This window comes from Symphodus melops (assembly GCF_947650265.1).
Source record: "Symphodus melops genome assembly, chromosome: 14".
Lineage (NCBI taxonomy): Eukaryota > Metazoa > Chordata > Actinopteri > Labriformes > Labridae > Symphodus > Symphodus melops.
Window position 1 is genome coordinate 25,129,088 of NC_136704.1, and position 13,726 is coordinate 25,142,813.

Sequence of the window (13,726 nt, forward strand, 5' to 3'; positions counted from 1 at the left end):
TGTAGAAGAAGAACTTCATTCAGGAACCATGAGGAGAGAATCAGATCTGTCCCGTCTGCTCCTCGAACCCTCAGAGACCGAGAGCTTAACATGCATAAACACACAGCGTGGACAGGACAGGAAGTCGTCGGCCATATTTGGAGTCTTTTCCAACAATTCTGCAACTTTCACCCTCTGAGTCGAACTCTAACCTGGTGTGCAGTGTTGGTTTTCTTTGTTCCTCGTTTGATCCAAGCATATTTCCTGTATACCCAGGGGGCGTGGCCAGACAGGCGGCACGGGCCCCTCTAGGAATCTAACTAGCACCCTTAAAAGGCCTAAACTGTGACTGGCTTTTTGCCCTGTCAGAGGCGGGACTATAAGACAATTTCAGGATGGTTTTAATGAACTATAGAGAGAAGCTGTCGATGTGTGTGAGTGCTCGGCCTCTGGTCACTTCCTGTCACCAGCTGAGGTCACTTCCTGTCACCAGCTGTGGCTGGCTTGTGTTGATGAAGGTCTGATAAATAGCAGGGCTGGTTCAGTTCTGAAAGTTGAGCAATTCAAACCAAAAGTTGTAGAAGGAGAAAAGTGTTTTATATTTATGAAATTCACTTTTTCAAACAGGTAGTGCTTAATAAAATAAATAAATAAAAAAGAAGTAATGCCGAGGACCAAGATCGACAACAACCAGCAGAGCTACAGACAGTTACACATCCTCCTCCCCTGCCAAATGCTCCTGAAACATTAGAGAAGCCAAAAGCCCTTCCACCTGCAGGTCGAGCCACATCAGACCGACCAGAGCTTGCACATGTTCGACTACACGCCTGGAAATCAATCGACTGGTTTCTCAACTCTCTCCACTGCTCTGACTTCCAAAACTCTTCTTCTTCTTGTGTGAAACATCAGCACTGAGGGGAGTTCTCCCGTTAGCATCACCGAGTGCCGAGTCCTCCGAACGCTCAACGCTGGAAGTGCTCCACTTCAGAACGTAAACAAAAGCAGCATTATGAAGTGCAACCCTCCGGAGTCTGAGGGTCTGCTGGGGGTTTGCTCAGACACCGCGCAGCTTCACAAACTGCAGCATGAGTGAAGCGAGCGTGACATACAGAGGGCAGGTGGTGCCAGTCAAGTGAAGTGCACACGCACAGTCCCAATCTGTAGTTTCTCCGCTCTGTAATTAGACTGTTTGCTTTTTTTTTTTTTACACCCATCTCCAAATAATGTCATCAGGCCTTATAGAGAGACTCATTATTCAGAGCCACAAACTAACAGGAAATAACATCCAATCCTATGGAGACCTGCGAGCTGCGTTCCTGGGAGGGACTCGAGTCGCCGTGTGAAACGAACAAGAACCAACACGACACCTGGCATTTTGCAGCTAAAGTGGGCCGCTGCACGCTGCTGAGCACAGTGGAGAGATGAGCCTCAGCTAATTGTGCAGGTTTGAGAATATACGGGGGGGGGGGGGGGGGGGGGGGGGGGGGGTGCACATATGTTGTCCAAGTGAAGGATTTGTTTTGATTGATGTTTGGATATTTATTTGTGTTTCTTTTGATAGAGACATGAAATCATAGCGTTTAGCAGTGGAAGCTAATTTTCATCGCTCGTCCTGAGAAGGAGATAAAAGAAAGAGTCCATCCCATAATACTCAGTGACCATCGCTATCGGTGAATTTTAACGCACATCTGCACCGATATCGCTTCATTTATTCACCAGTCAAAGAGCTTTAAATCTATCTGTCACCAGCAGGGGGCGCTGTTTGAAATAAAACAAGCGCGTCCGTGCACGTTTCACGAACTTTACAGTCGAGTGACCATCTTGTCGTTGTTGTAGATCTTTTTCAGTGTGCATGTGAAGGATCATCTGGATCTGTGTGTCTGCAGACTCAGAGTGCGAAACACTCAAAACACTCGTGAAAGTGCAAAACACTCGAAACACTCGTGAAAGTGCAAAACACTCGTGCAAACTTTCGTGCAAAGTTCGAGACAGTTGTTCGTTTTGGAAGTTTTTTTTTTTTTTTTTTTTTTAAAGATAATTAAAAAAGCACAAAAATATTTTCACCGAAGACGCAACAGATAAAAGTGATTTTGTAGATTCAGGGTTTTTAGATCATTCTGGTCTACAGACCACAGGATCTGGATTACAGGATCTGGATTACAGGATGTGGATTACAGGATGTGGAGTTGCAGTCAGGATGTGGTGAAGAAGAAGAGGAGGAGGCTGTCCTCTCAGGAGAGACGCCGGCGTCACTCTCTCTGAGGAAGAAACCTCATATTCTGGTTTTTGCATCTAGTTTTTGTAATTGTAGTAAAATAATTGATGCTTCATTATTTAATTGAAATATGTGAATAAAAGAATGATTAAATGTGTGTCCTCCATGACTCCATCCACCCTCCCTGGGATCAGGAGAATCCTGATTTCTAATCTCCACCTTGACTTTTAAAATTCCCCAAATCAACTCTTGACCTGGATTCTGGACTGAATGTCTAAATCCGTCCCCACCTTTGTCGGATCACTGCTCTGGAGATTTAACACGATCCTGATCATTTGGATCCAGATCCAACTTTTTGAAAAGCTGGGGAGCTGACGGAGCGGTGAGGTAGACTGTGTGAAGTTTATCGTGGCGTTTAGTGGAACCCGCCTGAGACAGCTGACGAAGCCGTTCTGTAGTAACTAACTCAAACTCTTGTCCGTCACTTCCAGACCTCGGAGATCCTCCTAGCAGAGCCCGAGTCCAGGTCCAGGTGGATCAGGCTCCTCGGCTCAGCCGACTCCGTCTGTGCTTTTAACTGTGTGAGACTCATCTTCACATTTCAACAGTCTTCATGAAGTGTCTGTATTTTAAATTCCTTCTGTAAAGCTCTTAGTCAACACGTCCTAAAAGCACTTTACAACGTTTTATGATTATTTTATTATTATTATTATTATTTGGTCAAATTCCATCTCCAGCCAGACTCTGACGTTTGAACATTTTTGGATCTTTCTTTTTTGCATCTCGAAAATTTTTCTCTCAGATGTGAATTTGTCCCAAACTTTATAAAATTGTTTTACACTTTATTTTATTTATATTTATTTTTTGGGGGGGAGTTTCCCAGCCGCCGTAGGTCGAAAGCCCTCGACAGGTTTGTCATCATTTAAATCTGAGTTTTATCGACATTTTGTGGCTGAAAAAAATGAGAAATGTTTGAGAGAACGATGGTGATGATGAAGAATCGTGCACGCTGGAACGGGGAAATGTTCACGAACACTTTTACTCAGCAAAAAAAAAAAAACACTTGCCTGCATTGGAACAATGGCCAAAAAAACTCCAGTGAGGAGAGCTCTGACTTAAGTTGGTGCAAACATTTGAAGAGGGTAATTAGTGGAGCGTTAGGGCAGTAATCAGCGAGTGATGAGGATGAAAGGAGGAGTGGGAATGGGCTGGTTCCGTTCACATCACAGTCGGATTCTAGAGGTCATGTGCTAAGTCCTGTTAAGAGCCTCAGAGGGCAAACAGCGAGCGCCGAGCACTCCCGTGTGTGTGCGTGTTTAGACACACGGCACACAAACATGAAAAATATCAATTTCACATTTGGTTTAACGCTTTCACACTTTGTGTCACCGACACCCGGAGAGGAGGGTCGTGGAAGACAAAACACAGCTCCTGGATAAGGATCATGTTAATGCCTATCAATTAGGATCAAAAAGGGATTAACCGGCGTGGCTGCAGCGCTAGGACAGGGGGCCCATGCAAAGTCACTGAATACTCGGGGTCACACCCCCGACTTCATTAGGCCTGACCTTTCCCCACCATTGTGTGACAGGAAAGAGACCCTGCAGTCTGCGTCTCCCCTCGGCCCTTCTGACACGGCTTACGGAGAGTGGAGTGCGAGGCGTGCAGGAAAGCCGTTAGAGATCAGTGAAAAATGAAATATTCACTTTCAAAGTCCGCCGAGACTTATTAGGTTACTGCAACTATGTGCAGGTGGGTATTTACTCATCAGCCCCCAACCTCCCTGCAAAGGAAATCTTTTTTTTTCCCACCTTAGAGAGAGAGAGAGAGAGGAGTGAGATTTACTAATTAGTCATGGTGCAGCCTTCCCCTCGCTGTGATGGAGCGCCGGCTTGACGAGCTCAAACTCTGCCTTGTTGTCTTCACATAAAGGTCAAATGGCAAAGAGAAAGCAGGTACTCCAGGTGTGTCACAGTAAGCCCCAATTAGGGAAAAATGCACGCACACCCTCCGCCAGACTCGTGCAACCAACATCAGGAGGAAAGTTTCAGTCATGTGGTGAACACCAACGTGTAAAGACACAGAGATTCACTTTTACATTCAAACTCCTCGACTAACATCAAATGAACCGTCCTGCATGTGAGGAGGAGGTGGGCAGTATTTATCACACTGCGTCTCCTCCTGCAGTCAATCAGCTGACACTGTGTCCTGGTCTGTTGTCTCCTGCTGGGTCTCTGCAGATCTTGTCTCATGTACGTTGTGCTGTTTTACATGTGGTTTTTGTGTTTTTGTGGTAGAAGCAGCTGGATGTTTGACCCTGTACAAAGCAGCTCTCTCTGAACGCTCCGTTTTGGTGTGTGTGTCTCTTTAAATGCAATAAGCCCCGCCCTCTGAGTTTTCCAAGCAGACATCACTCCGTCACTAGCAAGAACAAAAATGGCGGAACTGTGCAAAATTTAGCTCTAGGCTGGAGATACCGGGGAGGTTTTTTTTTTTTTGTTTTTTTTTACCAGATCCCACTGTGACATCACAAGGGGAGACCATTTGAAACGGAGCATTTTTCTCTGTGTTGTCAAACTGGCTGGATTTATTTCACATGTTGTGTGTTTGCAGCTTTCAGCGCTCATCTATCGATATTTAAATATCTGTTCTGCCACCAAATGTCACCAGCAAATAAGACGGCAGGGGCGTCGTGCACGCCAAAATTCAAAGGGGGGCAAAGTCAGAGTGGGGTCAAAGGTCGCCACTTTCTGTTTCTGTGCATGTCTCGATCAGTCAGAAGTCCTCACATCCTGATCACTGAAAATATTGATATTATATTTTTATTTATCTGAAGACTTGAAAACCTGACTGAATGTAACGGCATCATCATCATCATCATCGTATTTTTATAAGACGTCAGCTCCTTCACCTGCCTGATGACTTCACACCCTCTATGATTGGTCGGTTAAAATAACAAAAGGAACGCTTTTTAAAAAGCCTAAAAATGGAGGAACGATCTGTTCGTTTCTGCTTTTCTACAGAAACTCAGACGTGGAGCCTGATTTACGGAGGAACATCTTCACACATGTAGACTTCCTGTTCCTGCAGCTTCATACGGGACATTTACCTGACATGATGCAGAGAATATTCTGTGGCACGGGCTCAAAGGGAGGGACCAGGAGGGACCACATGAGGGACCACATGAGGGACCATGAGGGACCACATGAGGGACCACACCCGGTTCTATGCAAAGCACCCGTTTCCATCATTTCAAATTTGTTCAGTCGGCTGGATGCAAAAATAACAATTGTTTTTTTATTTTTTTTATTTACAAAAACTAACTTTGACATGACAAGTGTGACTCAGGAGGGACCACATGAAGGACCACATGAGGGGCCAGGAGGGACCACATGAAGGACCACATGAGGGGCCAGGAGGGACCACATGAGGGGCCAGGAGGGACCACTTGAGGGGCCACCATTACTGTTGCTGGTCCCTGAAGCTGCTGCACCCCCTCAGTCATTCTGAACTAGAACCGGGCCTGGGCGGGACATGCTTGATTGACAGGCAGACAGTCACCATGGTTACTCAGTGTTTAACATGAAGGATTCTGATTTGTTGTTCTGGCTCTTCATGGAGGACACCTGGTAAAGTTTACTCAGCAGAGAGCGGACCCAGAGCGACGGCGTCCCCTGAGCGACGCCGTCCCCAGAGCGACGGCGTCCCCAGAGCGACGGCGTCCCCTGAGCGACGGCGTCCCCTGAGCGACGGCGTCCCCTGAGCTCAGGATTAAGGAGGAAAGTTCAGAAGTTTCCTTCCAGGAAGTGAAGTCGTGGTCGAGGCTGCTGCTGCTCGAGTGTAAGCAGGCGTGTGGCCTCCTCGCTCTGCAGTCAGACGCTGGTCACCCGGGCCTGCAGCCGTCTTTGTCTGCTTTTTATGAGGGTGTAATGGACGAGCAGCACGCTCCATTGAAAGGTCAGTGGTGGACTTACAGTCAAATTAAAAAACAGGAAGCTGTCGATGCATGGCAGCCGAAGCTGCTCGTGACCTCACACGACATTCTCACAACTCTGCACACACTGACAGAAAGTTATTGTGCAGCCGCCTCTCAACAGGCTCCTCGTGTAAACAGCGTGCATGTCTAAAAACACCTGATGAGAATCTGAAACATCTCTGCACTGTTTGTGCTTTTTGTTAATGACAAACAAAAGCGTCGCTATCTGCCGGCTAAAGATCTTGTCTGAGCGTTCACGAGAGATCAATTTCATACCTGAGAAAGCGTGTTTGAGCACACGACGAGACAGTCTGTGTGAAAAGGCGGCCGATAAACGAGCGCTGGTGATATTAGAGCCTCATGAAGAGAGTGATGAAGGAGGAAGACGCTCAGCTGTGACTGAGCGGCACCAGCGTCAGGCTTTAACAACAACAACATATTATCTCCTTAATGCAATCACAAACCCAACAGCTGCTGCCGGAGCCGCTCCGACTGCATGAAAACTGTTTGAACAGAAGCGACGTGCAGCGCTGGAACTTTTACTTTTCTTCGAGTCGTCGTCTTAAAGCTCAGCCGGCGTCAGCGTGCAGTTTCATTTATTTAATTAAAACAGCTCTGCTAGTTTTTTTTTAACGCTTCCCGTCTGCAACACGTGGACACGGCCGGCAGCTTCTGTGGCCGAGAGGCCCAGCTCGGCGTGTCAGCTGCAGCCACTGTTGCGTTACGTTCAGGACACTCGGTGTGGCTCGCACACGGCGCTCTGAGCGCTGCACGGAGACGAGTGTTAAAGGTCACCTGAACCTCTCAAGGGGTCAAGTCCTGCAGCACCCGACGCCCTGCTTCATCTTAAAGATGAAACGTAAATAAATAAATGAGGCAGCGATGACTTCGCTTCAATTCATTTATTCCTCGTTTGTCGTTTCATTTAAAAAGAGTCAAATATTAAATTACATAAATTGATTTTTAGTCTAAAGTATGGAATTTTATTTTAACAAAGAAAACGGACGAAACGTAGAAATTTAAGAATTTACATTTAATTTGATTTCTTTTTTTTTAAAGCTTCGTAACCATGTTTTTAAATTTCTGCGGCGAGATGAAGAAACTTAAATATTTGATCATATTTAAAACAGTCGGATCGCTTTTTATTTGGTGAATAAATTCCTTCGTTGTATTTATATTTTATAATAATTACATTTAACGTGTTTGCAGTCGTATTTTTTAAAATAATTTCCAGCGTGTGAATATTTCACAAATTTAAATTCAAACATTTTGAATTAAATTCTTCTTCTGTTAAATTTAACGTCTCACATCGTGTGCAGCGTTTGTTTTACAATAAATAATTTTAAATCTCAAACATCGTTTCGCTCGATGTCGTTAAAATGACGTTTTCAGATTTAAAACGTTCATCAGTCTTTAAATTTAGGTTTTCGTCAGAGAAGGTTTTTTAGAAACACCGCCTTCGAGGTTTCATCGAAAATTCAAACAAATATTTCCCGATGAAATTAAATCGCTCGCACACGTTAAGGAGGAATTTAAAAAGTGCATTTACGTGTTCACGTTTCTTTATTTTTAAAACCTGCACAATAAACTAAGAAGCCGTTTTCTCTGCAGGATTTTGCACACTGCACGCTCGCATTTCCTGTTCTACATCAGAGCCCGTCTCTTTCGCCACCGCCTCGACCTAAAATGGACGCTGCCGGCTTTGAGCTATGGATGCTGCGAGCGGCGGAGGGTCACAGCTGTGCAGTTGTGCTCTTCAGAGGGGGGCAAATGGACCCGTGTTTTGGCACGCCGCCAGGAGTCTCCTTGAAACCCAGCGAGTCAAGGCCTTGATTTTAAATGTGCCACAGCAGAGGGGAAGGAGAGTGCGTCATTACGCAGCACGGGGACAAACGAGCCGGCGTTTCAAACAGACGGCGGCAGCTGCTGCAGGACGCCGCTACGTTGGAAAAATCATCACTTTTTATTTCTGTTTGTGCACAGACAGAGAAAAACCCAGAAAGCTTTTCAGTCCAGCTCAGGCAGCATTGGAGATAAAAGCCTGCTCTCCCCAGACATCATGATGATGGCACACCTCGTGACCACATTGTGGGCGGAGACTACGAGCCAATAGCAACGCAGCATGAAGAAGCAGAGCCCATCTTGCATCAGCATTTTCCAGCTAAGCCTCCAGTGAAAGTTAGCAGATCCATATCCATGCTTATCGTATGAAGAGATCACAAATGCATGTTAATAAAAGATGATTTCTGCAGACGACTGAGTGACAGCGCTGAACGTGATTAGCCGTTTCGTAACATCACATCACGCCGAATATTTGGCGTTGCAAACCACAGCTCAGCGTCTGTGAGGGACGGCGTGTGAAGCAGCAGACTCTCCCTCAGGCGATCACATTCTCTCAGCTCCTGAAAGCATTCCTCAGATCGCTCCTCAACTTTTAACATGCCCAAATGTGCTTTAATGACCAGGTCAACACACACACACACACACACACACACACACACACCTTACCGTTTCAGAGGACACGCCGAGTGAGGTCACGAGAGGCGGCAGGAATCCAGACATCACCTGTAGGAAAAACAAACACACGACCATGAGAAGAAGAATCGGAGCAACATTTTAAAATGCAATAAATTAAAACACGATGAGATTTATCTGTTTATCTGTGAGGAAGAGAAGATGCTGGCATGCGCTGTTTGTAGCTCTGGTAGCTAACGTACAGGTGAATCAAACTTTGATTTATTTCTACAACCTTCATTTCAGTCACCGTTACAAAAACTCATCATCATCGTTTCAGGTTTCGATGAAAATAAAAAAACTACAAACACAAACTCGAAACATTGAAGTTCAATCTTTGAGCAGAAAGATTCATTTCAGTCTTTTTGACTTCAGATCAGCGTTTCTGCAAATCTATTTTCCACGAGGCGTCATGTCCACAGGCCTCCTGTGTGCGAGTGAGGAAGCCGTGTGACGGACGCCAAGTATGCGCTAAGTAGGTGATAATGAAGAGATCTGTCCGGGCCGGTCACTGATACAGCAAACAGATAAACACAGAGGCCGGGGGCCGGCGTGCCCCCCCTCCCTGCCTCGCTCTGCAGCTTCTTCCATTTTTAAAAAAATATTCTTTATTTATGAAACCAGTCGGACATCCTCTGCTTTCTGTTTTTGTTTATTGAGGACTAAAGTAGGAGTGTGCACGCAGGGGGAATTAAACACGGAGCAGACAAAGACACCTCCCTCTGTCCCGTCTCCTCTCCACCTCTGTGAACTGTCTCTGAATCATGTCGGGTTATGATGACGTGTGCTGCCGGGCTCGCCCTCGCCCAAGAGGTCGTGACCTCGGAGGGTTAAAATGAGCCGCTTTAATAAAGTTTGCAAACACCTCCACAAACTCCGCCCACTCGCTGCGTCTTCCAACAACAGAAATATGACGGTCGAGGGTTCAGGAAGTAACCAGCGTTTTCTGCACACACAGATCAACAAAGCAAACAGCTCCAGGGCGTCACGTCTCCGCCCGTCCTCCATGAACGTGGAACACAAGGAGCGCCGGGGCAGCCGCCTGCCTGCCTGCTGCGTCTCCGGGTCACTTTAACTGACCTCCTTCAGAATGAGCAGCACACAGCCGATGGTTCAGGAACTTTACTCGAGCTCCAACACATCTTTAACAGCTTTAATAAATACCTTTGTGACACTGTGACATCACACATCGCGTCCAACGAAAAAATAAAAAGTGATTCAGCAACAATCAGAGAATCTGCACCGAGCTGTTTGGACCCATGTTAAACAGCGTGCATGACATAGCGACGCTCCTGCGTGCTTTTACACGACACTGCTATTGGGGGGCATATACCCTCCAAGTGATGAATCAGACAAAATGGCTGCCAGGCATCCGGAACAAACGAGTGCGAAGCGACCCGGGAACATGGAGGCCGAGGGTTAAAGTTCAGTGAAGCGTGTGGATCGTTGGATTTGAGTGAAACGTTCATAAAAAAGCACCAAAAGATGAAAGGTGAGAAAGGCGTGCATGAAGAGGGAACAGTCGGCGTCCGTGTGGCGTGCACGATGTGCTCCAGCAGCTGCACCTCCACTTACAAAGCATCGCCATGCTTCACATGTTACTGCAACTTATCTGCGTCACGGGTTACTCTAACGCTTCTATAGACGGCCATCTTGGCTCAAACAGAGAGCAGACAGTGGAGGAGGGAGGGAGGGAGCCCCCCCCCCCCCCCCCCGTGTCATATGACTGCACTGTCTGCAGCAGCGACAGGGTGAAAGCGTCTAGACGGCTCTGAGGCTGCACACTCAAACAGCTCGAAACGCTTCGATTGTTTCTGCATGATCAGAAGCAAATATGGAAAAACCTTCAGACAGGAAACAACTGGAGACAAATTCAAACCCAGCAGCAGCAGCTCAGATAATATCAGACATGCCGGCTCAAGCAGACAGAAGATGCGTTTTTTAAGAATGCATTAAAATGTGTTTGTGATTCATAAAGACATGTAAGCAGCATTAACTCTTCGTGTGCTGAACACGTGGGAGTGAGGCAAACAGATTCAAACGTTCAAGCAGCAAGACGTGCGTCCTTTTGATGACATCAGCGTAAATGTAACAGGAAGTCTTTTACACTGTGTTATTGAGACATGCGACACACACACACACACACACACACCTGCACTAACAGGTGATGGAGAGGTGTCAGAGCGAGGGGTCAGCACGTAGCCTCGTCTGAACCCATCATAAACACAGCCGGCCTGAAACTGACCTCTCTGCATCCTGGAGAGACGGTTGCACTCCTCCTGAACTCCAGGTGCTGACGGCTGCTCGCCTGACGAGCTGGAAGCAGGAGAGGACACATGAACACGTCAGGAGTTTATTCATGTTAAACTAGCAGCATGTGAGTCTGAGAGGGCAGTGATAGATATTCACAGCATCCAGTAACAGTTCATGAAAACACACATGACATGAAACATCTGTTACATCTAAAACAACACCTATTGCCCCCCCTGTTTATATCCATGAACCTGGAGGGAGATTTAAAGGACAGGCATCAAATTAAACAATTAGACCTATAATAAGAAAACGTGCATGACCCGAGCATGCACGTGAGAGTAAACAGCTGAACTGATGAGTCTGCATTAGACATGTCTGCCCCCCCCCTCCCTTTCAGGTACATGCTGAGTAACAGGTAGCTTCAGTGCGCGTGGGGTTAATCAACAAGCTCACGTCACAGTAAAGGTGCGTCACCTGCGCAGCCCTCCTGAAGTAGTGTGAATGAGGTCAAAGAGAGCTGCAGAAATCCTCCTAAGTGTGAGACTAAAACACATGCGCAGTGTTTGACCGGCGGACATGATGCTGTAGTTACAGTGTGTTGCAGTGAGAACAGGATGCTTTAAATTCACAGATGGGAAACTGTGTTTTTTTTAAAATGCAAAATGCGTTTCATTCATAAAAACGCAGATTTAACGCAGCGCTATGAGCGGTGTGCGGGGTGTGCGGGGTGTGCGTTACCTACCTGTGCATAAAGCGCTGTCTGCGGGAGAGACTGCAGAGGAAAAAACTTTCACAGCGTTTATCTAAAAACATATTTTGGCTCAGCCTCCAGGGCGAAGGCGTTTTTGAGGAGGTAAGCGATAGAAATATATATTTTAAAAAAATAAATCCTATTTCCAGCAGGCGGCTTCGGCGCAAACCTTCAAACAGACGCAAACAAACTCCAGCTCACATTTTATCAATTTTCAGACAGACTCCAGACAGTCTCCCAGCGGTTACGTGCCTGCTCGTCCTGCGCGTGCACGTCGAATGGCGCGGGAAGCAGTCGCAGTTTCTGAGTGACAGCGCGAGCAGCCAATGGGGGAGAGGAGCGGAATCCAGCGTCTGTTCCCATTGGCCCGGTGAGTGTGAAGCCCCGCCCCTGCGCCTCCTCCACCTCCCCAGTCTGTTGACAGCGCACTGAATAAAACAACAGTTAAGCAGTTCATTGAACGGAGATGTGGGTCACTGACTGCAGACTGCATTGCACTCTGGGAAAATGTGTGGTATTATTTATTACAGAGAAATGTGAGACTACTGAATCTGTCCTCGTGATTATTTATAAAGTGAATTTCACGTTACATTACTTTGATTCAAAAACCTTAAATTATTAGATTTCATTAACAACATAATCCATAAAAACAGTGTTTTTATTCTGTGCCTTTGTTTTGGGGTTTTTTTCATTTTATTTTGTGTTTCATGTCTCTAATATTGTATATTATGTATTTCATTTCATTGTACTCCATGTGTGATCTGTCCCTTTGCACCTTTAAGTAAAAGTTAAAAACCAGCAGCTCTTTATGAACTCCTTAATGATGTTACTGAGGACACTGATGAGGACGATGGTTTTGTTCAATTATGATGATTTTAAGATGGTTTTGAAACTGAAGAGCAGCTGTCGATGCTGTGCTCTGCCTCTGCTCACTTCCTGTCAGCACCAGATAAATGAATAAATTAACGAATAAATGAATAAATGAAAAACACAATTATATAGAAAATGAACAATGATAGCGTGGTTTTTGTTTTATATTGACCCAGAGATCGATCTATCTATCTATCTATCTATCTATCTATCCATCTATCTATCTATCTGGATCCACAGGCTCCAGTTTTACTTTCCCAAGACAGTTGCTGATTCTTCTAGATGACAGCAAGAACTCATTGTCTCGCACAAAACAACTTCCAAGTTGGATTTAAATTCTGTCCAACAATGCCGGGCGCGTATGCAGACACGTTTTTTGCAAAGAACCTCTGTCCCTTGGAAGGAAAATAACAAGTCTTGTCTCCTTCAGCTTTGCACCCTTTAATTTGTATTGTTATGGAAAACTGCTGGATGTGGATAGGGCACAGGATCATTGAGGTCGGTGTAATGGAGTGTGACAGCTCCCCTTTTCACATCTATTTGGAAGTAAAATCAAAATTCCTGGGAAAGTGAATCCAGGGAGAGAAGAAAATATTGCATGCAACTTTGAAAACAGCTGTTTAACGTAAAAATCAAAAACCATCAGAGTACATTGCCCCCTCATTCACTCCAAAAAGAACAGCTGTGTGCATGAGCTATGTACATTTATACTTGAACCAGCATTAACTGCTCATGAGTGATTGTAGATAAAGTGTGTTCCCTTAAAGAGAAGAGGAAAACGGCTTGCTGAGTCAACATCTTGTCTGTATAATCCTGCAGTCCCTCAGAATTCACAAACTGCCTCTCACAACAGGAACCCCTTTTGCGCTTTCTTAAATTAAAAACCTCATGGCTGATCCCCTCCATCACCCTGGCTTTTCAGATATTGACCATGTGATGCTACAAAATAGCTTCTTCCTCACTGCGGGAGCCCTTAATGAGCCAACACAATGCTGCTTCAGTTCACTGCTCACCTCTCTTTGGTGTCTCTGGGGCTCTTTGTTGACGTTTGTCAGCCCAGAAGGAATTTGGGGGTTAGAAACCTGCTGTAGTCTAGCTGTAGACTGCGATGGAAATTTACTGATTTAACTTGCTCTGACCTTTCATGGCTGTGTGCAAACATGAAACT

The 13,726-nt window shown here is 45.8% G+C and overlaps 1 long non-coding RNA gene across 3 annotated transcripts in view; it reads right to left on the reverse strand.

The window, feature by feature from the left end:
* The window catches only part of LOC306834663, a 23,227-nt gene that overhangs the window by 7,035 nt on the left and 2,466 nt on the right, over positions 1-13,726 (reverse strand). For 2 of the 3 annotated variants that reach the window (XR_013780517.1, XR_013780518.1), the window contains exons 1-3: positions 11,680-11,900; positions 10,930-11,000; positions 8,679-8,735 (exon numbers count right to left, since the gene is read on the reverse strand). This is a non-coding gene — a long non-coding RNA (uncharacterized lncRNA). Of the gene's footprint in view, positions 1-8,678; positions 8,736-10,929; positions 11,001-11,679; positions 11,901-13,726 lie in introns of those variants that run through there. The other variant, XR_013780516.1, reaches the window with a different exon arrangement.